Source organism: Bos indicus, chromosome 11, assembly GCF_029378745.1.
Source record: "Bos indicus isolate NIAB-ARS_2022 breed Sahiwal x Tharparkar chromosome 11, NIAB-ARS_B.indTharparkar_mat_pri_1.0, whole genome shotgun sequence".
Lineage (NCBI taxonomy): Eukaryota > Metazoa > Chordata > Mammalia > Artiodactyla > Bovidae > Bos > Bos indicus.
The window spans coordinates 16,500,802-16,519,849 of NC_091770.1; positions in this window are offsets into that span (position 1 = coordinate 16,500,802).

The window sequence follows — 19,048 nt, forward strand, 5'->3', positions numbered from 1 at the left end:
CCCATAATCTGGAACCCAAAGGCAGCAGTAGCCTATGATTCCTAAAAATCCTCTCAATTGTCTTAAAATCATAGGTAGGGGATGATTTAGTATAGGTTTAATTCTCTCAGGACCTATGGCCCTAGTCCCTTCTGATATGATTAGGCCCAGATATTAACAGATTGTTGACAAAGCTGAGCCTTTTCTCTTGATGTCTTGTATCCACAGCCTGCCAGAAAGTTTAAGAAATCTTCTGAGGCTTGTGAACAAGCTTCCTCTGTCTCAGCACAGAGCAGAATATCATCTACATATTGTAGCACCACTGCTTCGGAGCTATTAAAGTTTTGTAGATTCCGTGACAAACTTTGCCCAAATAGGTGAGGGCTGTCATGAAATCCCTGGGGCAAAACTGTCCAGGTTAACTGAAAAGCTGGCTGCATAGAGTCTTCAAAGGCAAATAGAAATTGACTTTCCTCCGCCAAAGGCACTGAATAGAAGGCATATTTTAAATCAGTTACTGAGAAATATTTGGCTAGTTCAGGAATTTCAGACAATAGAGTATAAGGATTAGGCACCACAGGGTGTAAAGAAACTACAGCCTCATTTATTATCCATAAATCTTGAACTATTCTCCATTTACCATTTGATTTCTTTATACCCAAAAATAGGAATGTTGCATGGACTGTTACAGGGAATTAATAGTGCCTACTCCTTTAAATTCTCAATGATGGGTTTTAACCCATTCTTAACCTCAGGTTTCAGTGAATACTGCTTCTTATGTGGAAATAAGTGTGGGTCTTTGAGCTTGACAACTATAGGAATAGCATTTTGTGCTCGACCCACAGATTTTCCATCAGTCCACACTCTAGGATTTACATTTTGTTCAATTAAAGGGAGAGAAAGGGAGGGCTCCATATTCATGAAAACAGAGGCATGGACCGTGCTCAGTATCAGTTCAGTTCAGTTCAGTTGCTCAGTCATGTTCGACACTTTGTGACCCCATGAACTGCAGCACGCCAGGCCTCCCTGTCCATCACCAACTCCTGGAGTTCACCCAAAAGTATATCCCTCCCCAAAAGGTGTGAGGAAGACTCTGGTGTGATCAGAAACTTGTGTGAAAATAGCAGAGTCCAAGTTACAGCTTAAAGAACAATTTTGAAGTAATACCTTTTGCCTTGTCCAGACAGTCCCCCTACAGAAGTGGATCAGGAAGAAAGTAGGCCAAGGGCTTCAGTAAGCACAGAGTAAGTTGCCCCAGTATCTAAAAGGAAATTGATGGATTGCCCCCCCCCCCCCGACAGTTATTAATACCTGGGTTTCCTCAGGTATAATTTGGATGGGAGCTTGTGTGGGGGCCCCTGGGCACCTTCAGTCCTGATTGTCTTGAGAATCTGATCCCTGAAACATATGCCTCTGGGGGCAATTTCTCTTCCAGTGTGGTCCTTTGCAGACCGGACATGGAGCTTGGGCCGGCTTAGATGCCTAAGGGCAATCCTGCTTGAGGTGCCCCTCCTTTCCACAGTAATAGCAAGCCCATCTCTTTTCACCTGGGTCCCTCTTGGCATGTTTCTCAGGCTGTTTAAGAATGGTTCTGACAGCCATTACAAGAGCTTCCACTTGTTCCTTTGTCTTTTTCTGCCTTTCTTTCTTCTTGAGCCAGTTGCACCAGATTATCTAAAAACTAATTTGGTCCATACACCTGTTTTAATAGCTTACGATGGATATCTGGAGCCGATTGAGTGAGAAACCTATCTTTTAAGATCACTCTTCCCTCTTCACTTTTGGGATAAATCTCAGTGAATCTGCAAAGGGCTTTTCTCAGTCTATCTAGGAATTTACCAGGAGCTTCCTTCTCCTCCTGTTCTATGTTTGGCAATTTAGCATAGTTTAAAGTCTTAGCCATGAAAGTAAAAGACTCTTACTCCTTGGAAGGAAAGTTATGACCAACCTAGATAGCATATTCAAAAGCAGAGACATTACTTTGCCAACAAAGGTCCATCTAGTCAAGGCTATGGTTTTTCCAGCGGTCATCTATGGATGTGAGAGTTGGACCGTGAAGAAAGCTGAGCACTGAAGAACTGATGCTTTTGAACTGTGGTGTTGGAGAAGACTCTTGAGAGTCCCTTGGACTGCAAGGAGATCCAACCAGTCCATTCTAAAGGAGATCAGCCCTGGGATTTCTTTGGAAGGAATGATGCTAAAGCTGAAACTCCAGTACTTTGGCCACCTCATGTGAAGAGTTGACTCATTGGAAAAGACTCTGATGCTGGGAGGGATTGGGGGCAGGAGGAGAAGGGGGCAACAGAGGATGAGATGGCTGGATGGCATCATCGACTCGATGGACGTGAGTCTGAGTGAACTCCGGGAGTTGGTGATGGACAGGGAGGCCTGGCGTGCTGAGATTCATGGGGTCGCAAAGAGTCGGGCACGACTGAGCGACTGAACTGAACTGAACTGAACTGAATATCTTAGCACGCACTTGCCTGAGTCCTTCAAGAATACATCTGACAAAATGACTCTGATCCCATCTTTCTTCAGCCGTGTTATAGTCCCAGTCTGGTTCTATAATTGGGACTGCCTCATTCCCAGTGGGGAGGGCAGCTATCCCGTCCTCCCTCTTGCTTATTGATTCATTACCAAGCCATTCATCTCCATAAGCAATGGCTTTCCCCAAAACTTGACTTTTTGAGCCAGGAGTCAGCGATTGTCCCATGATATACATCACATCTTTCCAAATAAGGTCATAAAGCAGAGTAACACCTTTAAAAGCTCTAACATATTTTCTGGATCCTCTAAATAGTTTCCCAGATCCTCCTTGATTCTTTGTATTTCTTGATAAGAAAAGGGCTTATTAACTCTCATAGACTGATTATTTCTCCCAGTGGGTGCTTCATGAAGAGGCAATAGCTTCTGTGGCTGTTCCTCAGCCTCCCTGGCTATTCTGTGCATATGATCCCAAGGATAGATTGGAGAAACCTGCTTTTCTGTGTATCTTTGTTTCCTGTCCTCCTTCTTGTCTCACCCCTTAGTTTTTGCTGTCTGAGCTTCTCTTACTTCGATTGTCTGAGTTTCTATTGAAACCAGAGTAGTCTGAGGTCGTACTGAGACAGGGGTTGTTTGGACCTTTACTTGGATTGCTTGAATCTCAGTTTGGGTTTTTACTGAGACCGAGGTAACCCTTCCTGGGGGAGGGGGGTGGTCCCTGACTTCCAGCTTGCTCAGTTTGGAGCCCCAGGTACAGGGGCAAAGTAGGAGAACAGGAGGGAGCTGAAGGTTTCACACCCAAATCTATACCCTTAGGACATAAGTCTGGCATATCTCTCAGACAGAAGGGGCAACACATATGCTACTTCTACCCATTTCCCTTGTTTTTTTACAGAACTGGTCTAATTGTAAAACGTATTATAATTAAGAGACCCTCCAACCAGCCACTGTTTGCCATCCTCCAATGAATACTGTGGCCATGCAGTTTCACATAGGAAGATCAGGAATGTCTTCTTTAAGCTCTGGGCACCAAATATATCCCAGTTGTCCAGGATACAGTTCAAAGGAGTGAGGCTGGAATTGTTAGCTCCCATCTGTAAGAGAGAAAAAAAGCGACCAGTGCCTCTTTCTACCAGAGGCGCCCCTCCCTGCTCTAGATAGGGGTGTAGACAGACTTTACACTGAAGCTTTTCTTCCCTGGTTGGACTTAGTCTCTCCCTTACCAACGCAGGTGCCATATTCGTCCCTCCCGGTTCTACCATGGAGGTGGGGTGGCGATGCACCAGGGGTAGACCTGATGGCACCCCTGAGTGATGTCCAGTTCCTCACCCTTAAAACCTTGCTTGCCTCTGATGCCACCCAGGGTGCAATCAGAGTAACCTTCTGGAATGCCTCCCAAGCTAAGATCGCTGGGGGAAACATTTGTCACCTGAGTGCCTGTGCATGACCCTGAGTATATTCCTGACCACAATAAGATGGGTACGAACATAAAACTGAGATGTTCCTTCCAAACATCATCTCACCAGTATAAGCGATAGCAAAAGAGATGGTGAAGGGCTGGCCAGTGAGGAAAAAGTGACTTTTGTTCTCGAGTTATTAGGGCCAGTCCTTCCATTCATTCCCACAGATTCCACAGAAAGAATATCTAAGGAGTTGGGACAAAAGCCACTGAAAATTCTCCTCTGGTCCACTAAGAGATAGTGTTACCAAAGGAAGAAACTCATTGTACTTCCAATCTGAGTAAACTTTAACCTAAGAGATGCTCTTGAAGCTAGAGCTCCATCTAGCTTCTGAACTTTCGACTCCTAGTGAAGCTAGGTGCTTCCTGACTACCAATCCAAGTTTGGGACCTAAGTAACAGTATAGAGTTGGAGAAGGCGATGGCAACCCACTCCAGTACTCTTGCCTGGAAAATTCCATGGACAGAGGAGCCTGGTAGGCTGCAGTCCATGAGGTTGCTAAGAGTCAGGCATGACTGAATGACTTCACTTTCACTTTTCAGTTTCATGCATTGGAGAAGGAAATGGCAACCCACTCCAATATTCTTGCCTGGAGAATTCCAGGGACAGAGGAGCCTAGTGGGCTGCCGTCTATAGGGTTGCACAGAGTTGAAAACGGCTGAAGCGACTTAGCAGCAGCAACAACAGTATATAGTAACAGCATAGATCAAAGGTCCTTTGAATGTCTATGATCCGACAGATAGGTTAGTAGTTCTAATACCCAAGAAGTTATGAAATGATCACAGAGACCAGAAAGTTTGACCAAGAAAGGAGAGTTTAGTCCACACTTTTTTTTAAACATTTCTGGTCGGTCCCTGAAGGAGACATTGGGTGCCTCTTGGCATTGGCAGGTTAGTATAAACCCCCGACAGATTTCTGCAGTAAACCATATGATATCACCATGGGACCACAGAGCAGAGCTCCTTACTTGCTTTGTGCAGGGCATGTCATTCATTCACACAAGCACGTTGTTCAGTTCAGTTCAGTCGCTCAGTCGTGCCCGACTCTTTGCGACCCCATGAATCGCAGAACGCCAGGCCTCCCTGTCCATCACCAACTCCCGGAGTTCACTCAGACTCACGTCCATCGAGTCAGTGATGCCATCCAGCCATCTCATCCTCTGTCATCCCCTTCTCCTCCTGCCCCCAATCCCTCCCAGCACCAGAGTCTTTTCCAATGAGTCAACTCTTCGCATGAGGTGGCCAAAGTACTGGAGTTTCAGCTTTAGCATCATTCCTTCCAAAGAAATCCCAGGGTTGATCTCCTTTAGAATGGACTGGTTGGATCTCCTTGCAGTCCAGGGGACTCTCAAGAGTCGTCTCCAACACTACAGTTCAAAAGCATCAATTCTTTGGTGCTCAGCTTTCTTCACAGTCCAACTCTCACATCCATAGATGACCCCTGGAAAAACCATAGCCTTGACCAAATGGACCTTTGTTGGCAAAGTAATGTCTCTGCTTTTGAATATGCTGTCTAGGTTGGTCATAACTTTCCTTCCAAGGAGTAAATGTCTTTTAATTTCATGGCTGCAGTCACCATCTGCAGTGATTTTGGAGCCCAGAAAAATAAAGTCTGACACTGTTTCCACTGTTTCCCCATCTATTTCCCATGAAGTGATGGGACCAGATGCCATGATCTTCGTTTTCTGAATGTTGAGCTTTAAGCCAACTTTTTCACTCTCCTCTTTCACCTTCATCAAGAGGCTTTTTAGTTCCTCTTCACTTTCTGCCATAAGGGTGGTGTCATCTGCATATCTGAGGTTATTGATATATCTCCCGGAAATCTTGATTCCAGCTTGTGCTTCTTCCAGCCGAGGATTTCTAATGATGTACTCTGCATATAAGTTAAATAAGCAGGGTGACAATATACAGCCTTGACGTACTCCTTTTCCTATTTGGAACCAGTCTGTTGTTTCATGTCCAGTTCTAACTGTTGCTTCCTGACCTGCATACAAATTTCTCAAGAGGCAGGTCAGGTGGTCTGGTATTCCCATCTCTTTCAGAATTTTCCACAGTTTGTTGTGTGTTATCCACACAGTCAAAGCCTTTGGCATAGTCAATAATGCAGAAATAAATGTTTTTCTGGAACTCTCTTGCTTTTTCTATGATCCAGCAGATGTTGGCAATTTGATCTCTGGTTCCTCTGCCTTTTCTAAAACCAGTTTGAACATCTGGAAGTTCACGGTTCACGTATTGCTGACGCCTGGCTTGGAGAATTTTGAGCATTACTTTACTAGTGTGTGAGATGAATGCAATTGTGCGGTAGTTTGAGTATTCTTTGGCATTGCCTTTCTTTGGGATTGGAATGAAACTGACCTTTTCCAGTCCTGTGGCCACTGCTGAGTTTTCCAAATGTGTTGGCATATGGAATACAGCATTTTCACAGCAGCATCCTTCAGGATTTGAAATAGCTCAACTGGAATTCCATCACCTCCACTAGCTTTGCTCATAGTGTTGCTTTCTAAGGCCCACTTGACTTCACATTCCATGATATCTGGCTCTAGGTGAGTGATCACATCATCGTGATTATCTGTGTTGTAAAGATATTTTTGTACAGTTCTTCTGTGTATTCTTGCCACCTCTTCTTAATATCTTCTGCTTCTGTTAGGTCCATACCATTTCTGTCCTTTATTGAGCGCATCTTTGCATGAAATATTCCCTTGGTATCTCTAATTTTCTTGAAGAGATCTCTAGTCTTTCCCATTCTGTTGTTTTCCTCTATTTCTTTGCATTGATTGCTGAGGAAGGCTTTCTTATCTCTTCTTGCTATTCTTTGGAACTTTGCATTCAGATGCTTATATCTTTCCTTTTCTCCTTTCCTTTTCGCTTCTCTTCTTTTCTCAGTACTTGTAAGGCCTCCCCAGGCAGCCATTTGGCTTTTTTGCATTTATTTCCCATGGGGATGGTCTTGATCCCTGTCTCCTGTACAATGTCAGGAACCTCAGTCCATAGTTCATCAGGCACTCTATCTATCAGACCTAGGCCCTTAAATCTATTTCTAACTTCCACTGTATATTCTTAAGGGATTTGATTTACGTCGTACCTGAATGGTCTAGTGGTTTTCCCTACTGTCTTCAATTTCAGTCTGAATTTGGCAATAAGGAGTTCATGATCTTGGTCACATTCAGCTCCTGGTCTTGTTTTTGGTGACTGTATAGAGCTTCTCCATCTTTGGCTGCAAAGAATATAATCAATCTGATTTTGTTGTTGACCATCTGGTGATGTCCATGTGTAGAATCTTCTCTTGTGTTGTTGGAACAGGGTGTTTCTATGACCAGTGCATTTTCTTGGCAAAACTCTATTAGTCTTTGCCCTGCTTCATTCCGTATTCCAAGGCCAAATTTGCCTGTTACTCCAGTTGTTTCTTGACTTCCTACTTTTGCATTCCAGTCCCTTATAATGAAAAGAACATCTTTTTTGGGTGTGAGTTCTAAAAGGTCTTGTAGGTCTTTATAGAACCGTTCAACTTCAGCTTCTTTAGCATTACTGTTTGGGTCATAGGCTTGGATTACCGTGATATTGAATGGTTTGGAAACGAACAGAGATCATTTTGTTATTTTTGAAATTGCATCCAAGTACTGCATTTCAGACTCTTTTGTTGACCATGATGGCTACTCCATTTCTTCTGAGGGATTCCTGCCCACAGTAGTAGATATAATGGTCATCTGAGTTAAATTCACCAATTCCAGTCCATTTTAGTTCTCTGATTCCTAGAATGTTGACATTCACCCTTGCCATCTCTTGTTTGACCACTTCCAATTTGCCTTGATTCATGGACCTGACATTCCCGGTTCCTATGCAATATTGCTCTTTACAGCATCAGACCTTGCTTCTATCACCAGTCACATCCACAACTGGGTACTGTTTTTGCTTTGGCTCCATCCCTTCATTCTTTCTGGAGTTATTTGTCCACTGATCTCCAGTAGCATATTGGGCACCTACTGACCTGGGGAGTTCCCCTTTCAGTATCCTATCATTTTGCCTTTTCATATTGTTCATGGGGTTCTCAAGGCAAGAATACTGAAGTGGTTTGCCATTCCCTTCTCCAGTGGATCACATTCTGTCAGATCTCTCCACCATGACTCGCCCATCTTGTTGCCCCATGGGCATGGCTTAGTTTCATTGAGTTAGACAAGGCTGTGGTCCTAGTGTGATTATATTGACTACTTTTCTGTGAGTATGGTTTCAGTGTGTTTGCCCTCTGATGCCCTCTTGCAATACCTACCGTCTTACTTGGGTTTCTCTTACCTTGGGCATGTGGTATTTCTTCTTGCCTGCTCCAGCAAAGCGCAGCCGCTGCTCCTTACCTTGGACGAGGGTATCTCCTCACCGCCACCCTTCCTCACCTTCAACGTGGGATAGCTCCTCTAGGCCCTACTGTGCCCGCATAGTCATTGCTCCTTGGACGTGGGGTTAGTCCTCCCAGCCGCCGCCCCTGACCTCGGACTTGGGTAGCTCTTCTCGGCCGTTCCTAGGCCGTCGCAGCCTGGCACTCTCGGCCGCTGCCCCTGACCTTGGACGTGGGGTAACTCCTCTTGGCCCCTGCCCTTTAGACATGGGGTCCCCCCGGCTTCTGCCCCTGACTTCGGACGTGGGGTAGCTCCTCTCAGCTGCGCTTAGCGTGCCAGTCACAGCCGCCTGTGCTTAGTGCACCGGTCGCAGCCACCAGCTGTAATAAAACAACATCTGAATAGCAAAGTGTGACTAAGGTTTAACTTACACCTCCAAGCAAAATGATCATTAGGAATTCATCTGTATAGTGCCTGCATGCTTGCCAAGTCGCTTCAGTTGTGTCTGACTCTTTGTGACACTATGGACCAAAACCTGCCAGGTTCATCTGTCCGTGGGATTCACTAAGCAAGAATACTGGAGTGGGTTGCCATTTCCTCCTGCAGGGGATCTTCCCGACCCAGGGATCAAACCAGATCCCTTAATTCCACATGTATTGGTAGATCGGATGTTTACCACTAGTGCCACCTGGGAAGTCCCATCTGAGCAGTAGATCATATCAAGCCAGTACAAAGTAAAGGACAACGTAATCAGTGATAAGCAAAGGAGAAAAAACTTTAGTACATGATTATCTATTCTCCCAGTCATGAAGTGTGACATAAAGAACTTGGAAAAAGGCTATCCATATTAGAAAATTGTCTACTTGATCCAGTGATCTCAGTATAGTTGTCTACTCTTGTGGATCATCTACCTCTGAATACTTTTAGTTAGCTTTCCATGAAATCCCTAATGTAAATAGAGGTTCATTGGTAAAATATTTTATTTGTATTGGGCTCAGTTTTGTGAGGTATAACAGCAGCAAGAGTAATTAAGAGTCCTAAAATCATAGCTCATAGCTAGGTTCTAATGTAGATATATGCTGATCTGTTTTCTAATAGGCTCACTCACTAAGTTAAAAATCATGGAAAGCATTTATTGGATTAGTTTTGGAAAGCAAGCCTATATTCATGGTGCTAAGAACCTATTACACTAATCGTTACTCTGATAGCCTTCTCACTCCCTCCCTCCCCCAAGGAAAACAGGATATATATAAGGTCATAGTGTATGACAGAATTAAGTGTTTGCTTCTTCCTGTGATAAATTCTGGTTTTAGTGGACATTGAGAAAGTTTATGGAATGGGTTTATGGGCCTCTATCTGCATTTTGATTGTTTTGTTTAGAATGTACAGCATGTATCTATAGATCTGTTCATTTATAGGCCAGAGGGAACTTGTCTATTCACGGGGCTGTTAGAAGGAGTGAAATGTGAAGACATAGAAATTAAAACCTAGATTTATAGTGTCATTATATTTTTAATTTATTTTCTATTGAAGGATAATTGCTTTACAAAATTTTGCTATTTTCTGTCAAACCTCAATATGAATCAGACAAAAGCATACATATGTCCCCTCCCTTTTGAACCTCCTTCCCATCTCCCTCCCCATCCCACCCCACTAGGTTGATACAGAGCCGCTGTTTGAGTTTCCTGAGCCATACAGAAAATTCCCATTGGCTATCTATTTTACATATGGTAATGTAAGTTTCCATGTTGCTCTTTCTATACATCTCACCCTCTCCTCCCCTCTCCCCATGTCCGTAAGTCTATTTTCTGTCTGTTTCTCCATTGTTGCCCTGTAAGTAAATTCTTGAGTACCATTTTCTAGATTCTGTATATATGTGTTAGAATATGGTATTTATCTTTTTCCTTCTGACTCACTTCACTCTGTATAATAGGTTCTAGGTTCTCCATCTCATTAGAACTGACTCTTATGTTCCTTTTTATGGCTGAGTAATATTCCATTGTGTATATATACCACTACTTCTTTATCCATTCATCTGTCAATAGACATGTAGGTTGCTTCCATGTCTTGGATATTGTAAATAGTGCTGCAATGAACAATGGGATATGTGTGTCTCTTTCAATTTTTGTTTTCTCAGGCTATATGTCTAGGAGTGGGATTGCTGGGTCATATGGTGGTTTTATTTCTAGTTTTTTAGGAAATCTCCATACCATCTTCTATAGTGGCTCTATCAATTTACATTCCCACTAACAGTGCAAGAGCATTCCCTTTTTTCCACACTCTTTCTAGCATTTATTTTTTGTAGACTTTTTTGATGATGACCTTTCTGACTGGTGTGAGGTGATATCTCATTGTGGTTTTGATTTGCATTTCACTAATAATGAGCGATGTTAAGCATCTTTTCATGTGTTTGTTAGCCATCTGTAGGTCTTCTTTGGAGAAATGTCTAGGTCTTTTCCCCACTTTTTGGTGGCTTGTTTGTTTTTCTGGTTTTGAGTTGTGTGAGCTGATTTTCTCTTTTGGAAATTAATCCTTTGTCAGTTATTTCATTTGCTAGTATTTTTTCCCATTCTGAGTGTTGTCTTTTCACTTTGCTTAGAGTTTCCTTTGCTGTGCAAAAGCTTTTAAGTTTAATCAGGTCCCATTTGTTTACTTTTGTTTTTAATTCCAATACTCTAGGAGGTGGGTCACAGAGGATCTTGCTTTGATTTATGTCATTGAGTGTTCTTCCTGTTTTCCCCTGAGTTTTATAGTTTCTGGTCTTACATTTAGGTCTTTAATCCATTTTGAGTTTATCTTTGTGAATGGTGTTATGAGATGTTATAATTCATTCTTTTACATGTAGCTGTTCAGTTTTCCCAGCACCATTTATTGAAGAGGCTGTCTTTGTCTCATTGTATATTCTTAGCTCCTTTTTGTCAAAAATAAGGTACCCATAGGTGTATGGGTTTATTTCTGGGTTTTCTATCTTGTTCCACTGGTCTATATTTCTGTTTTTGTGCCAGTACCATACTGTTTTGATGACTGTAGCTTTGTAGTTTATTTCTGGGTTTTCTATCTTGTTCCACTGGTCTATATTTCTGTTTTTGTGCCAGTACCATACTGTTTTGATGACTGTAGCTTTGTACTATAACCTGAAGTCAGAAAGCTTGATTCCTCCAGCTCCATTCTTCTTTCTCAAGACTGCTTTGGCTATTGGGGTCTTTTGTGTTTCCACATGAATTGTGAAATTTTTTGTTCTAGTTCTGTGAAAAATGCCATTGGTAATTTGATACGCATTGCATTAAATCTGTAGACTGCATTTGGTAGTATAGTCATTTCCACAATATTGATCCTTCCTACCCAGAAACATGGAATATCTCTCCATCTGTTTATGTCATCTTTGATTTCTTTCATTAATGTCTTATAATTTTCTGTGTACAGTTCTTTTGTCTCCTTAGATAAGTTTATTCCTAGATGTTGAATTCTTTTTGTTGAAGTGGTGAATGGGTTTGATTCCTTAATTTCTCTTTCTGATTTTTCATTGTTAGAATATAGAAATGCAAGTGATTACTGTGTATTAATGGTGTGTTCTGCAACTTTGCTAAATTTACTAATTAGCTCTAGTAATTTTCTGATACTATCTTTAGGGTTTTCTTTGGGGGCAGGAGGAGAAGGGGACGACAGAGGATGAGATGGCTGGATGGCATCACTGACTTGATGGACGTGAGTCTCAGTGAACTCCAGGGGTTGGTGATTGACAGGGAGGCCTGGTGTGCTGCGATTCATGGGGTCGCAAAGAGTCGGACACGACTGAGTGACTGATCTGATCTGATCTGATGTACAGTATCATGTCATCTGTGAACAGTGAGAGCTTTACTTCTTCTTTTCTGCTATGGATTCCTTTTATTTCTTTTTCTTCTCTGAATGCTATAGCTAGGACTTCCAGAACTATGTTGAATAAAAGTTAGGAAAGTGGACACCCTTGTCTTATTCCTGATCTTAGGGGTAATGCTTTCAGGTTTTCACCATTGAGAATAATGTTTGCTGTAGGCTTATCATATATGGCCTTTACTATGTTGAGGTAGGTTTATTCTATGCCCATTTTTTGGAGAGTTTTAATCATAAATGGATGCTGTATTTTGTCAAAGGCTTTTATGCATCTATTGAGATGACCATATGGTTTTTATCTTTCAATTTGTTAATATGGTATATTACATTGATTTCTGTATATTGAAGAAACCTTGCATCCCTAGAATAAACCCAACTTGATCATGGTGTATGAGCTTTTTGCTGTGTTGCTGAATTCTGTTTGCTAAAATTTTGTTGGACTTTTGCATCTATGTTCATCAGTGATATTGGCCTGTAGTTTTCTTTTTTTGTGTTGCCTTTGTCTGGTTTTGGTATCACGGTGATGGTGGCCTCGTAGAATGAGTTTGGATGTGTTCATTATAGCCTAACTTTATTTAGTTCATTAGACTTTTAAAAGTAAATTCTTTCTTAAGTGAACTGAATTTTACAATTTCATTTACAAGAAAAAAAATGTCTCTACCTAGTAATTTAATGCTGTAATACAGTAATTTAATACTCAGAATAGTCATGTAGAAGGAAAACATACTTTTTAAGTTCTTTTAGTAAGAGTCTAATGGAGATAGTTAAGGGTTCAGAGACAGAATCAGGCAAATTTGAAAGGGTCATGGGTATTCCCAGTTTCAATTATGGTCTAACTTACTCTGGGGGACCACTTGAGGGTAAAATGGAATGGTTTTGTGCAGAAAGAATGGAAATTAGATCAATAGAAATGTCAAAGTTTGCCTTAAATAATTATGCTAAGCTCATTTTGAGCCGCTAAAATAATCACTGGAAACAGCTATTTGTGAATGTATGCCCTATCACTGAGGTCCCAAGTAGGACATGTCATTAGCCTTTTTAATCTTTTTTTTGAGCCTTTATAGACTTTCTTTTGAGAGAAGGCAATGGCACCCCACTCCAGTACTGTTGCCTGGAAAATCCCATGGATGGAGGAGCCTGGTAGGCTGCAGTCCAAGGGGTCGCAGAGTCTGACACTACTGAAGCAACTTAGCAGCAGCAGCAGCAGACTTTCTTTTATCTAATGTCCAAATTATTTCTGGTTTCTTGTTATGTGTTAAAATTCAGAGTGCAAGAAGAATACATTTGAAAATAGAATGTGTTGTTTCAAGTGCTCTTGGTCATCTTCACTCTCTTGTTTAATTTGAAATGTTGTAAGATTTTTCCTTTCAGATCATTCTTCTTTTTCAAGAGTCTTGGTAGTGCTCAACTATTTGTGGTAATTTCAGATGAGCCACTTTCCAATTTAAAATTCTTCCAATTATATTATTATTTCTCTTTATAATCCAGATATTATATCGGAATATTATTTAGAAGTATGAGGCTTTTTCTAAAGTACTCAGTTGATTCAAGAATATTTTACCTGTTGTTTTATGTATGTATGTATGTATTTATTTTAAAGCATGGGCTTTGCCACTCACAGCTACAGTGGTGGGTGTAGCCACCTGCCCCTTGCCTGGGATGCCTGGCTTCTGGTCAGTGAGTTGGCTGCAGTTCACCATGCTCCTTGCATGACTAAATGTTTGTCCAGTTAACCATAATAGGAGAGGTTTCAGAAATGACCTACAATAATTTTCTTTGGAATTTCATTATTTGTTTTATCCATGTCCTCTGGTATGATGGTTCATTAGGCTTTCAGTCTACTTTGATTAGTCTTTTTTTTTTTTCCTCCTTCTGATATGGTAACCGAGAACCTATTAAATTGATGCAAACCTGGAAATTAGTGTATTAGAACTTAACAGTATTCTAGATTCCCCTTTACATTTTTGCTTGTTGCCTGTAAACTTCTGAAATTATTTAACTATACTGTGAAGCTTATCATGGGATTAGGTTTAGACACATGAAGAGGTGAATAAGTTCTTACTGGGTACTGAAGAGAAATCTCTTTTTTGCTAAGGGTGTGCTCAGCTACTAGAAAGGATATGTGAGTGTAGAAGGAAAAAATGGATGAATGTCCTTTGAAACTGCCATTAGTAAGGAAGCTGAAAACTTCAAGTTCTCTTCATAAGAGACTTTACCCTCAATAAATGTCAAAGGAAGGGAAAGATATGAGTGTTTAGGTTTTTCCTGAATTTTGCTTTTTGTTAAGATAAACAAGGAATTTTGTAAAAAGAAAAAGAAAGCTACATGAGACTCATATTGACATAGAGAAGATTTAGTGCACACACACACACACACACACACACACACACAAGTCTCATTAGGCATTTGAGATTTTGTCTCCCTTGAGTTCAAAAGCATTCCATAAGTGAAGAATTGTGTAAAAGGCACAATTAGTAACAGTAGGTCACAGAAAATTTGGGTTGTTTCAGATCTAAAGGAATGTCTTAAATACAGAATTGTGATCTTAATGAGAATGTATTAAGTGATGGAGTTCAGGAACCCTACCCCCGAATATGGTACTTTGGCATACTGCATATCTTAAGCTGAAAGAATCTGAGAAGTGGCATGGGCTTTCTGACCTTCCCCTGAATCAGGGCATAAAATTCTAATTTAAAAGGTAGCCTCATATCTTTTTCATGACTTTCCACTCTTAATCCAGCCTAACAGAAAAATGCTCAGGTTTAACCATTTCAGGTCTTCATTTTCTTACAAAGGCATCTGGGCCAAATAAAACTTATATTAAGCAAATTTCTATGTGTTTTGCTGATTAATCCATCTTTTGTTATAAGGATCCCAGGTGAGAGTTTTAGTGAGTGAGTAGGAGAGTGAAGTCACTCAGTTGTGTCAGACTCTTTGCGACCCCACGGACTGTAGCCTACCACACTCCTCTGCCCATGGGATTTTCCAGGCAAGAATACTGTAGTGGGTTGCCATTTCCTTCTCTAGAGGATCTTCCTGACCCAGAGATTGAACCTGGATTTCCTGCATTGTAGGCATATGCTTAAAAGTCTGAGCCACCAGGGAAGTCCTAGATGAGACTTTAGAAGGGGAAAAAGAGATATTTTCTCTCCTGTTGTAAGCAAACTGAGGTTTTAAGGTAAAAATGGGGGTGTTTGGGGGCATCTTAGAGTTAATTATTTCCCTAAATACACAAAAAGAGAGACACAGTGCATACAAGATAATTTAAAGATTTCCTCATCAGCCAAAGCATAGGGAGGCAGTGGTGTAGTATAGGACATAAAACACCTTCCTCAGTCATATATTTGAGGCTGGCCTGCAATCATTTTACTGCAGGACCTATGCATCCTACATTGCTTCAGTCGTGCCAACTCTTTGCAACCCCATGGTCTGTATCCTGACAGGCTCCTCTGTCCACGTGGGATTCTCCAGGTAAGAATACTGGAGGGGGTTGCCATGCCCTTCAGGGGATCTTCTCGATGCAGGGATCGAACACACACCTCTTATGTCTCCTGCCTTGGCAGGCTGTTTCTTTACCTCTGACACCCCCTGGGAAGCCCTATAACCTGGTTGTTAAGAAGCCTGAGTCACCAGAAGTTTCCTGGAATCCTGACAGATGTATAACCAGAAGGAAGACAGGTACCAGCTCTTAACACTTCCGCCCAGTGAAGAGAACCACATAGCCACTAGAGTAAATAATTCAGGTCATCAGAAAGCCATGAACCAGAAAAGGATGCAAAGTTTTCTAGCATTTAGTTGAGACTCACCCAGAGGAGATCACATAGATTGGCCTGGGTATAAAGGATGGTTTTACCCATCCTTCTTCTGTTTCCATCTAATTATTTACTTAAGTGTTTTCATTGCTTAACTATGAAAAACAAACAAAAATGTAAGAATATATTTGATGTTAAACCTTCTTGCATTCTAATAATAAGCACAGCTAGCCCATGGAAATGATATGTTGTTTAAAGCCTTATCCGTCTTATTAAGAAATGTGTTTTTATTAAGATTTTATATTTATTAGCTATTCAATTTTGTGGCACACTTATAACACGTTGACCAATTTATTTACTACCAATAATCATACAATAACTAAATCTACAAAAAATTTTAACAAATTAATTTAGAAACATATTATTGTTTCAGAAATATAAATAGGATAATAACTTTCAAACATAAGAACATACATCACTGTGATAAAATTTTGTGGGAGGAGTGGAATAAAAATGCAAATTCAAGATGGAAGAAAGTCATGTAAAATATTTATCTCTTGAAATAGTCACATATGTTTAATATGTTTTATGGTACATATCACATTACTATAGTAAATATATTCTATGAATTACTTTATTAAAGTGAAATGACATTTTAAAGTTCTAGTATTTACAACATGCCACAAAATCACATTCTTTACCTCTCCTTGAACTTTCAATGAGGAATTATGTATCAACCTAAAAGTTTTCATTATCAATAACTAAACCTTTTCTAAAACCTTACACACGTACTTTTAGCTTTGACATTTACTCCTTCAGAACCTTGGACACAACAATATTTTCACATTATTAAGTCCTATAATCCATTGTTCTTCCAACGTTTTCCATGCCCTTAAGCCTGCTTACCCTTTGTTCCATCCTTCTAAATTTCTTCTGTATGTCCTTAGTATTTTTTCCGTTCTTCTTTCATCATACTTGAAAAACATTTCAAGTTGAAGCTATGAATAAAAATCATATTTCCAACTATACTGAGTCTGTGTTTCCCAGTTAATATAGCTGGTTAAAAAAAAGAAAGAAAGCAAATACTGACTGTCTTCCTTTATATTCAATTATTATATTAAATGTATATGTACTAAATATTTTAAATAGAAGCATGGGTCATCAGACTGGATAAAAAAGTCAATACTTAATTACTATGTTGCATATTTGAAAGTTGCTAAGAGAATAGATCTTAAAAGTGCTAATTACAAGGGAAAAAATTAGTGACTATATATGGTGATTAATGTTAACTAGACTTATTGCAAATATTGAATCATTATGTTATACATTTGAAACTAATATCATGTTATATGCAAATTATACCTCAATAATAATTTAGGTGGGAGAGGGAGAGGGTGGGATGATTTGGGAGAATGGCATTGAAACATGTATAGTATCATATATGAAACGAGTTGCCTGTCCAGGTTCGATGCACGATACTGGTTGCTTGGGGCTGGTGCACTGGGACAACCCAGAGGGATGGTATGGGGAGGGAGGAGGGAGGAGGGTTCAGGATGGGGAACACGTGTATACCTGTGGCGGATTCATGTTGATATATGGCAAAACCAATACAATATTGTAAAGTTAAAAAATAAAATAAAATATTTAAAAAAAAGCTAAAAAAATACTTAAATTTATGCTGTTTGGAAGTAAATCATTTTCAATATAAAACACAGATAGGTTACAAGGCAATGATGGAAAAAACATTTCATATAAACACTATAATTAAGTTAGAATGGCTATATTAATATCAGAGAAGTATAGAAATTTTATTAGGACTAGAAGGAGGACATTTCATAATGATAAAAGTTTCAATGAATCAATAATATATAACAATTAGATGTTTATATACTTAATAGCTAAACATAAAGCTTTATGAAAGAAAAACTGATGGGAGAATTGGACAATTTCAGAATTACATTTGGAGATTTCAAGATTCCTTTCTCAGTACTTGATATTGCAAGGAAACAGAAAGTCAACCAATAGACATAAACAACACTATCAACTGGATTGAACTAATTGCCACTCATGAAACACTCCAGTCCAAGATATGAATACTATTTTTTGCCATTTAAAAAAATGTACAGGGAATGCTTTTAAAAAAGACCATAATATGGTCATAAAACAAGTCTCAAAAATTTGGAATTATTAAAATAACACAAAACATATTCTTTGACCAAAACAGAATTAAACATCAATAACATAAGGATATTTGGAGAATTTCAAAATATGTAAAAATTGTGCCATGTAGTTTTAAAAAAATCAATGAGTCAAAGAAGTATTGAAAATTGAAATGTGAAGTTAATAAAAAGGAAAGCACAAAGTAAAGCAATGCTTGGATGGAAGTCTATGGCCTTAAATGCTTATAAATTTGGCAAAACTAATACAATTATATAAAGTTTAAAAATAAAATAAAATTAAAAAAAAAGAAAATAGGAAATGTCAAAAATCATTTATCTAAGTTTTCAACTTGAGGGGCTACAAAAAAAGAAGGTTAAATCAGAGATAGATAAAAGAAGGGAAATAATGAATATAAGTGTGAAAATCAATCAAGAGTAATGAGGGAAATATATGAAACTGGTACCTAGTTTCTTTAAAATATCAATAAAATTGATAAACATTTAGTTAGGTTTAGCAGGAAAAAAGTATATGCCATAAAATACAATATCAGGAATAAAAACAACAGCTGTATATTTTATACACATTAAGAGAATAATAATATTATTAATCTTATTATATAATATGTTAAATATTAAGAAACAGATAAAATAGTCAAATACCTTGACAGAAACAGGAACACAAAACTTACTCAAGATATTGAATGCCTATATATTCTAGAACGCACCTCCAGGGCTAAATGGCTTCACTGGTGAATGGTATCACACATATGAGGCAGAAATTATATATATTCTATATGAGCTCTTTCAGAAAATTAATGAGAACAAGCTTCCTAATTCATCTTGTGAGACCAGTATTACCTTAAATACAAAACCAGAAGATAAAGACATTAAAGTAAAACTATATAATTATATCCCTCATGGACATTAATATAATAATCCTTAATAAAACATTGGAGAAACATCTAGCAATATGTAAAAACAGCAGGATAATGCACCATAAGTAGGATTTATCCAAAG